This window comes from Ascaphus truei, chromosome 3 (assembly GCF_040206685.1).
Source record: "Ascaphus truei isolate aAscTru1 chromosome 3, aAscTru1.hap1, whole genome shotgun sequence".
Taxonomy (NCBI): Eukaryota; Metazoa; Chordata; class Amphibia; order Anura; family Ascaphidae; genus Ascaphus; species Ascaphus truei.
The window spans coordinates 90,882,729-90,898,103 of record NC_134485.1 but is presented as its reverse complement, the minus strand read 5'-3'; the positions used below and the strand labels follow the sequence as shown (position 1 = coordinate 90,898,103).

The 15,375-nt window shown below is 38.0% G+C and overlaps 1 protein-coding gene across 1 annotated transcript in view; it reads left to right on the top strand.

Annotated features, from left to right (window-relative positions):
- Positions 1–15,375, top strand: part of STS (steroid sulfatase) — a 372,501-nt gene that overhangs the window by 84,840 nt on the left and 272,286 nt on the right. The window lies entirely within an intron of this gene.

Sequence of the window (15,375 nt, the reverse complement as noted above, 5' to 3'; positions counted from 1 at the left end):
GGGATTACAGGCCAGTAGTTAGTTTTTTTTTATTTTACTGTTGGTGCCCACTGAAGATGAGGAGGATGAGGACAGCCTTCATCCTGGCAGGGGTAAGTAAAACTTTTATATACTATATTTTGGCTGGGTAATGTTTAATTTGTTTTAATGGGCAAATGCGCTCTTATCCAGATATGGATGATAGGGATTTTGTAAATTACTGTACTATATGTGTTGGGGAAGGGGGGTTGTTGGGGTTAGAGGGGGTGGTTAGTAGGGTGTCCATTCATTGCCATTGGGGTTATCTTTGCTCCCATTGAGGGCACTGGCAATCAATTGGTGTAATGTATTCTATTTTAATGTTTATTGGGGACAGAGGGGGTGGGTGAAAGGAATGCTTGCCCCAGGCTTGGTGTTAGGCCTCAATGTTGGTAGTGGGAGGGGTTAACCCCTTCATTACCTTAGTGGTTACTTCCGCTAAGGTAATTAGGGGGTTAACCTCTCCTGCAACCTTCCCTGTAGGCCTAATCTCCCACCCTGAAGCAAATACCCCTTCACCCACCCCCTCTACCCCCAATAAACCAGGTACTCTGGTTTAACCCCTTCATTATTGTCATGATAGAGAGGATTTGGCCCGGGATTAAATGGGTTACACCCCATTTGGCCACCCTCTACTCTCACCTGGGAAGCAAGGGGTTAACTGGACTGGGGTCCAGTAATGTGGTTTTGCCTTGCTTCAGCCATCCAACTGTTTATTCCCCTGTAAAAATGTATTGTTTCTGTTCCAGTGACTGCACCACACAAACACTGGGATCCATCCGGGAGGGCAAGGGTTGATAGTTGAATAGTGATTCTAGCCCTTTGTTTAAGTTACCCTCAAAGATGCCTGCCTACTAAGGAATGTGACCAAATGTTTAGGAAGCTGGAGTGGTTTGTGAGTGTTAAAACTCACACTTACAAACCATAGTATCCTGCCAGACACTCCATTTGGTAGACTGGCCAAATGCCCCTGATTTAGGAGTGGGGCTACAGAATGAGTGACCTTATTAAATATAAGAATATTATGAGATGTCCTCGGCTGAACGTGCTAAAAGCTACATATGTGTATTCGTGGGACTGATTCGCACATAAGGATTACAGACACCTGATGTTTAGCCAGTCCTAAGAGACAGATATTAATATCTCTCTTAATTTTAGTATTACATGGTAATATTTAGTCTCATTGGGAGCGTCATGCGTGATGGAATGTATTAATATGTCTCGCGTGCCAGTAAGTAAAACTAAACTGAAGTTATGAAGTTATTTACAGAGTATATGGAATTTTGGATCTGCTCTGAAAAATGCAGACCCCCATCTGCTATGTTAATAGGGCAGGGAGAGCATCCTGCCAGAATTAACATAGCCCGGTGATCAAAAGGTAACTGCCCTAATTGTTTATACTGGGGGCAGGAACCAAGGAACTGAGTGTTTTTAAGTGTGATACTTCACACTTACAATGGAAGCCAAAATCTGCTTCAAAGAGATTTTTTCTAGCCAACTCGGCATCTTGAGTGCAAGAGAAGGGTTGAAATGGTATATAAGTCAGAGTCACCCCTTACTCAAATGTCTTCATGTATGATCTTCATGTATTGCTGTGATGTCAACATCTGAAAATGAATTATGGAAGAAATGGCCCATCCTGTATCCTGATGGCTTTCTTGTCCTAACCTTTAAGTAAGTGTCCATATTTTGTCTGTTATTTGTATATCTCGTGTGTTCACCTTTTTCAAGGAATAAATTATATTTTATCATATCTAAGTCTCATCCAGTTCAACCCAGTTATATTTGGTGTGTATTATTCATAGCCTGTCACAAAGCTCCCGTCACAATTATCTTTAGCGGGTAGCCTCTAATCTAAGGTAATGAAGCAGCTTTTATTTAATTTTAATAAAACACAGTATTGAAGCAGGGGGTCTCCTGAGCTGAACCACATTAATTTAAGCCTCGGGGGCCCCTGCTTCCCAATTTATAGGCCCCAGTATTGGTGCCATTATCTCCCTGCATTGTTTAAATGTCCTGGTCACGTGAGGTTGGAGAATTTAAACATGGCAGAGATATCAACAACCCTGTAACTCGGGAAGAAGGGGGTCCCTGAGTAAATTATTCAGTCTATTCTTACTGTGCATTTCCTACAGACTGATGCAGCCCAGAAGGATTCACACAGAGGGAGTCCCACTCAGAATCAGGGACTAATGCTGTGTTAATCCTGATCAGCCAGTAGTCTCCTTTCTGGGACTCTGCAAGCACACAGGATTAAAAATGGGCCCATAGCAGATTTCGTGAGTGCAGCACAACCAACCATGTGCCTACATCAGTAGGTAAATGCACCCAAGGTCCAAAGTAGTCAACATCCATTCAGGTTCATTAACTCATAACAGAACTTGAGGAGTCTGGAGGTAAATTTGCATATTGCATGGATTTTCAAGCTCCAAACAAAATCATTCCGATTTACAGATGTAGCCAAATTAACCATTTGCGTGGCCACGAGTGTGGGATTCCGTGATTACTCCAGGATTAATGCCGCAGAAGATGAAAATGAAAAGAATGGAACCTCCTCAAGTGCCGTCATGACAGCCACTTCCCCCAGTGCCTTAGCTTTTTAGCATTTCACCCATGGCCACGCGAAACGGTAAGGCTGGCAACATCTGTAAAAAGTCTTATCTTGCTTTTTAACAAATAGGCTTCTAAAGACCTGATGTCTCTGAAGTGTAGCCAATTGCTCTGCAATGAGCATAAAGCTGCTATTCATATGTGATTGAATAAATCCCTGTAATGCCAGGTGTTTTACGATCCTCTGCGGCGGTAACTGTCATTTTCTTAATTGGTAGTTAACACCTTATCGGGGCCGAAAAACACACATCATGACTTAGTGAATGCCAGACTAAGGGCCTTAAGCCACTTATCGCCACCTTATCACCAAAAAAGCCTACAGCGATTCAGTAAGCCCCAATAACTTGGCGATAAGAGAAAATGTCGCAATTTATTTTTGCCGAAAACATAAAATCACCAAATGTGCGGCGTTATCGCCAGCTTTTCAAACTTGTGCTAATTCTAGTAGCCCCGATTTAGCTTATCGATGTTAATCGCCACTTTAGAATAGAGATTTTCACTAAAAATTATCCCACCAGATAAACTTGGCAAGAAGGTGGTGAGAAGCTGTCGATAAGCAGCGAGACGCTAAAATATGTTTTAAGCATGGAGTCTATGGAGCTGAGACATATAACTTTGTATTTGTGATTCCGTGGTCTTGAAATGTATGAGTTGTAAGAAATGTAACCGTTTACCTTATTTATCTTATAGTGTCACCGTGTACGGTATGTACAGTATGTTTTAGCATATTACTTGTTGATGTTATATATGATTATATGCGGGGCACATGAATGTTTCAGTTCAGCAGGGTCATGGGATAGTCCTATCGTAACCTCTTAAAGGTACAGTTCAAACAATCTCAAACATGATTTAAAGAATAATAAATAATGTATGTACTCTGTCAAGTGTTTCTAATAATACAAATAAACATGCCATACATTTTGTATGTCATTTTTCAAAGTTTATAATGTATAAAGCATTATCAAAGTTACATCCCTTTCCTCTTCTGATTGGTTTGGCCTCTTCATCCCTGGCCTCTCTCTAGCAGGGTACCAATTGTATCCAGTAACTGCCCAGTTATATTATCTACATGGACTAAATTTCCCACCATGCATTGCAGTAAAATATTTAAATAACCAGACCAATCAAACAAGTACAAATATTTATACATCTGCAAAGTTTTTAATCATTTGTCAGTGTGCAGATTTTATTCCTGCCCATATGTAAAATATAACATCTAATTTATTTTGTCAAAATGACACTTTGACCAGAAGCTTTAACATATTGTATATAATGTATACCCTGTTCATTTATGTAACTGTATTTGTAACCATGTATTATTTGTCTTAACTCTATGCCCAGGACATACTTGAAAACGAGAGGTAACCCTCAATGTATTACTTCCTGGTAAAACATTTTATAAATAAATAAATATTACTTAAATTATTGGGACAGTGTTGACATGTGTTCTCACAGGTTACATACATTTAAACCTTTAACCAACATGGCTAACGTATTCAATACATGTTAGATTCTGTAATTAATCTACAATGTTTTTGCTACTATGGTGAATAGCCATATTTTGGTTGGCTTTACAAGAATAATTTATATGTAACAGAATATTTTTTTTGTAAAAAAAATTATGTTGTGTTTGTGTGTGAATTTAAAACAGCAGTTGAAACAATATCTTACATGGTTTTTTTTTAAATCACTTCTTTACTATGCCAAAATATTTGTAGCATTTAAAAAAAAAAAAAAGGTTTAAAATACATTTTGAATGTTTATAATCTAGGAATCTTTTTGAAATTGACAACCCCATTCCCCTTCTTATAGGCTTTGGCTCTTGAGAACTGCCCTCTCTCTCTAGCAGTGCAACAATTGTATCTTGTAACTGCACAGTCAATCATATTCCAGGACTACATTGCACACAATACTGTGCAATAACAGAATGTAATAACCCCGAGCAAGCAATTTATTACAGGAGAGTGGATCGATCTGCAGCTTAGCTAATCACTTGTCATTGTGCATATTTTATTGATGTACATTTGCATTTGAAGATTACTTTTTATTTTAAATAAAATGCCAGAACTGCAGCTTTACACGTCAACACGCTTCAATTATTTAGTACCAATTATCCTTACCAGCAAATTGCTAGTCCTATTGCTGACTGTTGCCTACATGATAATTACTGTCATTATAAACATCTCTTTTTCTTTGGCTAACCAACGTATATGAATATTTACATCACATCTTAAAATAATATCAGCTTATAATGATTTGAGATTGCTAATGAACACATATTCCTTCTTTATATATGCACATGTAGGCTATAACTTTAAATATTTTTGATTAACACCTTTCATTTATTGAAGTCACGTGCCTTAATGACATTGCTACTTAAAGGGAGGCAATTGAACCCTTCGTGGGTGAGATGGCAGATGCATGTTATAATATGAAAAAAAAAATTAAAATAGAAATGTCAGTGTGAATTTATTGTTTCACATATATAGAGACATACACACATACAAACATACAAACAAACACACATTTTATAGACAATGCAGCAGTCATGTCAAACATCTGTTGAAACATTTTTAAAGACAACATACCTAACATTACATAATGCCAATTATGATTGACTACACTATGGATATGTAATTGAATTTAATAAAATTATGTACTAATGTATCGAAGACACATATCTGGATTTTTTTTGAGTCTCTTATATATGAATAAACACCTCGCATCTGATATAATGTTTGAAATTTTAATCTATGTAATGTTTTGCATCAAATAACAATATATATATATATTTGTTCCATATTTCACATTGTACAATGTACTAATGTAATTTATAATGCTATATTATAGGTGATTCAGGATATGATATCCGACCGTGGCTCTCAATCTCACTGGCTAATCCTGAAACCCCTGCAGAGGAGCGATATGATGCGGCACACATATCCACTCGATCGGTTATAGAGCAGACATTTGGACTGTTGAAAAGTCATTTCAGATGTCTTGATAGATCTGGTGGTGCCCTACATTACAAGCCTGAAAAGGTGTCTGACAGTGATATGTTGCTGCATTCTGCACAATATTGCCCTGCGTTACAATCTTCCAGGCAACATGCAGGAGGGTCACGAGGAGGACCCTCCTGTCCATGCTGCAGGGGAACAGGAGCAGACAGCTAGTCGGGTAGAGACACGTTGGAATGTGATTGCCACCTATTTCTCTGGTAAGCAACAATGTATCTGTTAATAATAATATATTCTGTCCTTCATGTTTATTAAAATTAGATTTGGAATAATTTTTTGATCATAGGATAGTGATGGCTGTCAACATCTTCTATGTACAAGCTCTGCTGTGTGTACAAGCACATCTGGCTATGGTATGTTAAGCTGAAACACCTTTGTTATCAAGTGTTTTAAACATTTTGTATCATGTGTGAATGACGGGACAATGTTGTTCATGTACAAATGTAATTTTAAAGGTTGTTTGTATATGTGTGAATTTAATGTGATCTGTATGTGAGATGAATAATATTTAACACTTCATATTTTAAGTCATCTTACAAAAGGGAGGGACATAAAAGTATAGCATCGTATTTATATTTAATAACTTGATTTCTATTTTTTTTTTATAACTCTCATAATAAAAACAAATGAATGTAATATATACCTCTAAATAATATACAGAATCACTATATAATTGTCAGCTAATCACATGTTTGTTCCTTTTCAATAAGAAATGCCGGTATTCTTGTTGATAAAAAAGTACATGCAAGTCCATATTTCTGATATGCTGATGAACATGAACATAGACCGGTACAGGTATTTCATCACGAGTATAATGTATTTACATTTCTTAATTAAAATACAGTTGCGTTGCTACAGTCCGTTAGTCTCGTGTGTCTGTGGTCTTTGGGTGGTGGGGGGGGGGGGGAGATTGTCCACTGTTTCGATTTTTTATTTCCAACATTGGATTACGCATAAACATGAGCAGCTTTCAACATAAAATCATGCACATGCGTGAAGGGAATTATCAGAAGGCGCATGCGCTACGGCACGCAAAACAATTGATTCACAACATCCCTTGCATTACACAATATGTCAGTTGTTGTCCAGTGATTTTATATGCTTTTTATTGACTAATATAAAACATTTAAATCTTGAACAATATTCTCTTTCAGGATGTTTTACATCATGTGAATAAATATCTTATTTGTAACCAAGAGCTTGCAGTGTTAGAAGAGTGAGTATGAAATGTTTATTGTTAATTTGTTAATACAAACCCATTTTATTTTGTAGTCCGTGTGTAATTATTCATAATTACATATGAACAATAGGAATAGTATTATTGTTTATAATATTAAGTAATAATATTAAATTGAGGACGTGTTGTTACAAAATAATGGTGCATATGAGTATATTGTAAACAATAACATATAAATATATATATATATATATATATATATTTATATATATATATATATATATATATATATATATATATATATATATATATATATATATACACAATAATATATAATAATTATAATAATATAATAATAATATATATATAAAAATATAATTATATATATATTTGTGTATGTACACATTTTTACTTTATTATACAATGTCTTAAGCATGAAAATATAAGAAACATTTTATTTTGAAGCATCCTTCACATTTAACATTGTTTATTGTTGACATCAGATGTGTGTAAATGACTTTATATAATGTTTTGACATTTTGCTAATTTTACAAATGACAGGTGTATCTTTGTTAAAAACATTTTAACATAGTAATCATCCTTCCATAAATATGTAAATATTATTTATGGTATGGATCTGTAATGAAATAAAGCACAATTTCTCTCAACACCTAGTACTGTTTTTATTCATAAAATTGCATATACTTTGTATATTTTATATAACCAAATTTAGTATTCATTCAAAAGTTAGTATAATGTATACAGTTACTGCTAAATGTGTTCACATTAGCCTTGATATACATACTAAGTGCATTAATAACATATTAATGTGTAATTTTATAAAAAATTATTTGGCACGCTCAACTACATATTAGCATGTATGAATATATATGTAACTATAAGTATTAATACATTCATCTACGATTATTGAATATTGATTTCAAATTTAAGTAATAGCGTAAATAAGTATCATTGTCTAAACCATCTCTACAGTGTTTGCAAGCACTTTAAATTTTTTGTTTCAAGTTGTTATTTTAGACACATCAATTCCTGTGTTAGGACAGTCGATCTCCAAAGTAGATTTCTGAAAGATAAATAACATATTCATAAAATGTTAGCCAAAATAAATAAATATTCTTATTTGAGCAGATTGTATATTTATCGTGCAATTGTAATATTATGCATCTATTAATTGAGAGGTTAACGCTGAAGGTAGACATAGGATTAAATAACCTTGCAATGTGAACAATTGAACATTCTAATATGTGTATAAAAATGGTGCTAGTCTTTATTTGGCTTTTAGCGTCTTTAACTGCGGCCATCATTATGTCCGCCCGCAAGCTCTCTTGAGCGCGCTCGTGAGCTGGGTGTCTTAATGCAGCTTCTCATAGTGGCGACTCAGAATCGTCACATGACCACATAGACACGTGACACGAGGACGCTACAAAGATATTATTACATGCTGAAAAGTAAGCAAGCAATTTTATGTGATTGCATTGATATATAATGTAGCTAATGTAGCTAATCACTTGTCATTGTGCCGATTTTATTTATGCACATATATAATGTAATATTTATTTTTCACGCAGAATATTAAAATGCAGCTTTACACATATAGATGTTATAATTGTTGCTATGCTTTATTGCGTGTGTGTTTGTGTAGTTTAGCGCATGCATGATGGATATTATGCAGATGATGCTCTCATATGTAATACAGTAGTTCACAATAATGTAATTAAAGCCATATTACATGAAATTTACCTTTATTGTAGACGTCAACAATATCCTGGCTGTTAACCATTGTTCCAGGCAGGCAGATCCGGCCCATGCATGGTTGAGTAAATCATGGGATCCTGATGAATATACATATCGTTGCCAGCATTTTTTTGTTCGGCCGCATCGCTTTCTGCCCAGTACACGGGCTGAGCCAGGTATGCATCTGGGCTAATGTTTTTCCATGCACACTGGTATTGGACAAGGAAGTTTTGCACGTTCCCATAGTAGTTTGCTCCGTATTGCCAATCATATTGTGTGATGCTCTGTGCTGGAGTATGATACGAGACATGACTCTGTGAACGTCGATTCTTACGTGGATAACTGAAGAAATAACTATTTCTCAACAAATATGTGCCATGATCGGACAGAAGCTTGCACGATTGCAGTGCTTCCCAGCAACTGTACCTCTGTCCATGACGTGGTATCATTCGAATAAAGCATTCATGAATGGATACATTGTGTGTAACAGAATTTTTCCAATTCTTTGGGTGAGTTACTTCTTTGTAGTATGGGTATTTCTCCATGATATATTCATAAATTTCATGAACTGTACTGTAGCTCTCTTATCGTCCTGATATTCTATAGCTTGAAATATCATATATGTATTTATTTCAAATGGGCGTTTCATCATTGAAGATGCCCCTGCCACGTCTAATAACATGAAGAGCTTGGTTGAAAGTGAATCCGTGAAAGCATGTGCATTAGCCAAAAAATTGCAACTTTTAATCAATGTGATGTTACATAGTTACATAGTAGATGAGGTTGAAAAAAGACGTACAGTATGTCCATCAAGTTAAAGCTATGCTAAATTTAGAAAAAAGAAAAAAGTGATAAAGCGCTAAAGTTTAAAACACCAATGTGACAAGTTACAAATAAATATAGGCTGTCTGGTAATACTGCCAGTACTAACAGAAAAAACGTGAAAAAAAGAAAAAACCTGGCGCCAAAAGTTCAATGGAAAGTCCTGTACTCCTCAAGGGATCCGCACACCCCAGCCAGGATGTTAGATATCCTCATCACCATACTCTGCGTCCATGTCCTCTAGCTAATGAAGTTATGTCAGTATCTTGATGCAGCTTCTTTTTTTGCTGCCATCTGGTAGAAAGTTTTTCGAATGTCAACCAGACGATTATTCTCTCTGAAGATTAGACGTTCAGGGCTGCAGTGCAACAGGACTGCTAAAAGCATCCAAGAAAATCAATCAATGTTCCCAACGCCATCTGTGTATGGATTTGGAAAGCAAGGCTATTGCCCTTGCTTTCCAAATCCATACACAGATGGCGTTGGGAACATTGATTGATTTTCTTGGATACTTTTAGCAGTCCTGTTGCACTGCAGCCCTGAACGTCTAATCTTCAGAGAGAATAATCGGCTGGTTGACATTCGAAAAACTTTCTACCAGATGGCAGCAAAAAAAGAAGCTGCATCAAGATACTGACATAACTTCATTAGCTAGAGGACATGGACGCAGAGTATGTGATGAGGATATCTAACATCCTGGCCGGGGTGTGCGGATCCCCTGAGGAGTACAGGACTTTCCATTGAACTTTTGGCACCAGGTTTTTTCTTTTTTTTATGCTAAATTTAGACAACAGATACTTTATTCTATATCTATACTTACTTATTGATCCAGAGTAAGGCAAACAAAAAAAAAACATTAAGGGAAAAGATAAATTCCTTCCTTACTCCAAGAATTGGCAATCGGATTAATCCCTAGATCAACATTCTTCCCATGTATACTTATTTGGTATATCCCTGTATACCTTTCCTTTCTAAAAAGATGTCCAAACTTTTTTTGAACAAATCTATTGTATCTGCCATCACAGTCTCCATGGGTAATGAATTCCAGATTTTAACTGCCCCTACTGTAAATAACCTTTCCTTTGTTGCTGCCGAAATCTCCTTTGCTCCAAACTAAAGGGATGCCCCTGAGTCATTTGTACTGCCCTTGGGATGAATAGTTCATTTGAAAGCTCCTTGTACTGTCCCCGAATATATTTGTATATAGTTATCATATCCCCTCTTAGACGCCTCTTTTCTAATGTAAATAAAACTAACTTAGCTAGCCTCTCCTCATAAGTTAGATTGTTCATCCCCTTTATTCATTTGGTGGCTCTTCTCTCCACTCTCTCTAGTTCCAGAATGTCTTTTCTAAGGAGTGGTGCCCAAAATTGTACTCCATATTCAAGGTGTGGTCTTACTAATGCTTTGTAAAGGGGCATAATTATGTTTACTTCCCTTCCATCCATTGCCCGTTTGATGCAAGATAAGATCTTGTTTGCCTTTGCAGATACTGCATGACTTTGGGCACTATTGCTAAGCCTGCTGTCCACAAGCACTCCTAAATCCTTCTCCATCAAGGATTCCCCCAATTTATCCCCATTTATTGTGTAAGTCGCAAGTTTATTCTTGCATCCCAAATGCATAACCTTACATTTATCTGTATTAAACCTCATCTGCCATTTACCTGCCCACGTTTCCAGTCTCTCCAAGTCCTTCTGGAGAGAAATTACATCCTGCTCTGATTCTACTACCTACACAATTTAGTATCATCAGCAAAGATGGAGACTGCTTTCGATGCCAACCTCAAGGTCATTAATAAACAAGTTAAAAAGCAGGGGTCCCAGTACCGATCACTGAGGTACTCCACTGATGACTTTAGCCCAACCTGAAAAAGTTCCATTTATGACAACCCTCTGTTGTGTATCCTTCAACCAGTTTTCAATCCAGGTGCATACATTATTACGAAGACCAATTTGCTTTATTGTGTACACCAACCTCTTGTGTGGAACCGTATCAAAAGCTTTTGAAAAATCTACTGTAAGTAGACCACATGTACTGCATGTAATTCTGAAGGTCAAAATACAAAAGAGAATCTGTACGGATTTGATTCTCCCACATGCAGGTGCAGGAAGTAACTGGATGAGAACATTGTTGACCTTTTAAAAATGTATTCATTGTGACACCTTGAGGATCTTATTTTTTTTAAAATTATTATGCCAAAACACCAAGTTACGTGTGTGTGTGTGTGTGTGTGTGTGTGTGTGTGTGTGTGTGTGTGTGTGTGTGTGTGTGTGTGTGTGTGTGTGTGTGTGTGTGTGTGTGTGTGTGTGTGTGTGTGTGTGTGTGTGTGCGTGTGTGTGTATAGATAGATGTCTTCACTTTGGTGTTCCAGTTTTTTTTTTTTTTTATATCAATGTTATAATTCAAATAATTAAATCAGAATTGAATACATAGTTTTCTAAATTAAATAATTACACATATTGTCATTAAGTACATTAAAAACAACAGTACCACATGTCTAATTAAACTGTATTGTGAATTAAAAAAAATATATATATTGTGTTATTTTGCATTACGGGAAAACACATAACACAATGTTTTTTGCTAGTAATTGTCGATACTTGGACAATTGGACAATACATACTTATAATGTATAGCACCCTTACATGCACTGTATGTAATATAATGTTGGTTTACTTTATCAATAACATATATAATTTAGAAATTTGTAAGTAAATATTTGACTCACATTAGTGGACTTGTTTGACCATTGTAAAAAGAATTCACATGTACTGTACTGTAGTCGCTGGTACTATATGTATGAAAGGACATACATTGAAAATGGAATTGACAACTGTACACTTACATTTGATTTTAAATACTCAATGTATGAATCTATATGTATTTTCCAAAGAAAAACAACTACAAAGAAGTTACATTTTTTTTAAATGTTGGGATAACAACATTTGCGATCTAGTCATTGGCCTGTTGCTTTGTGTGTCTTGTGAACATGTTTTCCCTCTGCCATGAACATTAGACCTTCTAGTCCACCCACTTGCTGTTGTCACTGACATAATGGCAGATGGCTGTGGCAAGGGTGGTGTTTGGCTTTTGATTGATGGCTGTTGGAAGGGTGGTGTTTGCCTTACGATTGGTGCTTGTGCCAAGGGTGGTGTTTGGCTTTCCATTGGTGGCCGTGCCAAGTGTGGTGTTTGGCTTTCGATTGGTGGCTGTGGTAATGGTGGTGTTTTGCCTTTCTATAGGTGGCTGGGGTAATGGTGGTATTTGCCTTTCTATAGGTGGCTGTGCCAAGGGTGGAGTGAAACAAAAAATAAAAATATATAGTGCAATACTGTTTGATGGTAATGAATCAATAGGTTTCAACATACACACCGATATCCCTATCACCAGACAAGCCTTCAACCATGGTGGGTACAATTTTTTCACTCAGCTGCTCCGCCAACGAAGTGAGCCTTAGATTGGGTGCTGGGGGTCCTCCTCCAGTGCCTGAAGCTTGTAGACGTATGCTTTACAATTTCACCTTCAATTTCCATTCCGTATCATCAAATCGTTTTTGGCAGTTATCATGAGTTCACACCTGATTTCCACAGGCAGACACAGACAGTCTAATCTGTTCACACAAATCATTTTGACATGTGCACTGGTCTTGTCTTTAGATATCTAACAAAATAACTTTTATCATGTACATATCTTAACATCAAATATTTAAAACAAGAGTGTGGACTCTTCTAAAATGTATTAAACATGCTATTTGCCAAATAATGTGTGGCACATGAAGTTTAAGAAAAGGTTGATACATAATAAGCAAATAATTAATATGAGAATATATTATATTTACATACAATTGTACAATTCCTCTATTCGTGTACTAGTTGTAAACACTCAATGATAACATGTGTATAGCTAAACTATGAAAGTTATATGTAAATATCTGTTCAATGTGAATTAATAAATGTTAGATAATAGATGGCTATATAAATTTTAACAGTCATTGCAAAGGAATTTCTTACCTACCATGTTCCCATACAGCTGATCATAATGCTCCAAAATACCAGTAACAAGGACTTGATTCTCCTCATTGTAGAAACGTATATTTCGCTTTTTGTCTATACGTTTCTTACGTCCAGCTACAACCACTGAGCTCGGCTGCTGCTTTCTGGACTCCTCTTCTTCCAATGGAACAGACTACAGGAGACTCCCACCATCGCCACAAACACCACCACCAGTCATTCCACCACCACCATTCACCATAACAACACCACTCACCCCAGCAGTCACACGACCATCACTCACCGGACTCGCACATACACTCACACGCCTACTCATCCGAACACCACTCACCTCAGCACCAGCACTCACCCCAGCAGTCACTCCTCTGACTCCCACCCCTCCCATCCATACCTCTAACCCTCACAAATAACACATAAACTGTCACGGGAGATTCCTGTGGCGGGTAGGATCTTGGTGGCCGGAACAGCACGAGCGTAGTAGGGGTCACAAGCAGGGGTCCGAGGCAGGCGGCAGGTAGCGAAGTCAGGTACAAGCAGAGGTCTGAGGCAGGCGGCAGGTAGCGAAGTCAGGAAATACGCAGAGGTCCGAGGAAGGCCGCAGGTAGCGAAGTCAGGTAACAAGCAGATGTCGGCAACGAGGAGACTGGAACAGGAAAGGGGAGCAAGGACAGGTCTGGGGGCAGGGACCTAGAACAGGAACAAACAGGGACAAGCCAGATTACCAGCAAGGGCTTTTACTGTGAACAGACTTCTATAATACAGGTACAGGTACAGAAACAGATCAGGAATCAGAGGCATGTGCATTAGGAGTCTGACTTCAAGCAAAGGCAATTGAACCAACCAGGAAGCAGAAGCTATAAAGGACAGAGGCAGGAGCAACAAGAAGACAGACAGGCAGACAGAGGAACCCAGAGGAAACAGAAGACAGCAGCACACCCAGTGGACAAAGAAGAACTATGGCTAAGCAGGAGGTCTAGGCGATCCTGACATTACTCCCCCCTCTCAAGAGCATTCTCCGGAAGATCCTCCAGGCTCTTCCCAGAGGCCTTGATGAAAAGAGGACTCAAAGTGACCCACCTCTGGTGGTTTGTCAGCGGGCAGAGGGTACTCCACAGGTACATTGGGTGCTGCAAGGAACCTCCGAATGGGTGCGTTCAACCCAAATGCAGGGGCAGAGACATCAGAAACGTGGGCATCAAAGACGGGTGCAGCCTTTCCACATGAGTCAGTGGGGACACAGAGTTCACTCTTCATGGTCTCTTTTTGTGACCAATATATCTCATTTAGTTTTGGAATCTGGAACTTCCCAATGGATACATTCAACTCCATTGCAGAGGTATGGACATCAGGAATGTGGGCATCAAGGACGGGTGCAGACTTTTCACATGGGTAAGTGGGAACATAGAATTCACGCTCCATGGTCTCTTTTTGTGACTCCCGTTTCGTGGTATCACCTAAATTCTCATTAAGACCAGCCATTTGACTTTTCAGCTCTTGAAGCTGTCCTTCTGCACTTCTTTTCCCACTCAATGCAGTTGTCAGTTTGGCTTCTTTGGAGTTGAGTCGCGACTCCATATCTCCCAGCTGACTCAGAGTAAAGCTTAAATATGTTTCCTCTTCTTCATTTCTGATCTGCAGCTGCCGGTACTCCTCCCGGGCATTGTCCAGCTCCAGCTGCAGCCGGACCTTATCACGGGCTGTGTGGTCCAATAATTTGCAGGCATCGGCCATTTTTACCTCATAGCGCTGTGTCAGGCCAGCCACTTGACAGACGGACACCTTCTCTCTCTCCTCCTTTTTGGCAAGCTGTGTCTTGAGCTCAGCGATCTGCGTCTGCAGCGCTGTGAGTTGCTAAGATGTGTGTTCAGCTGCTAGCTTTAGCTCTTCCTCCAGCGAGGCTCTGGTTATGCTCATCACGGCCTTTAGCTCCTCATGCTGCTCTTTGGGGACACACTGAGTACTC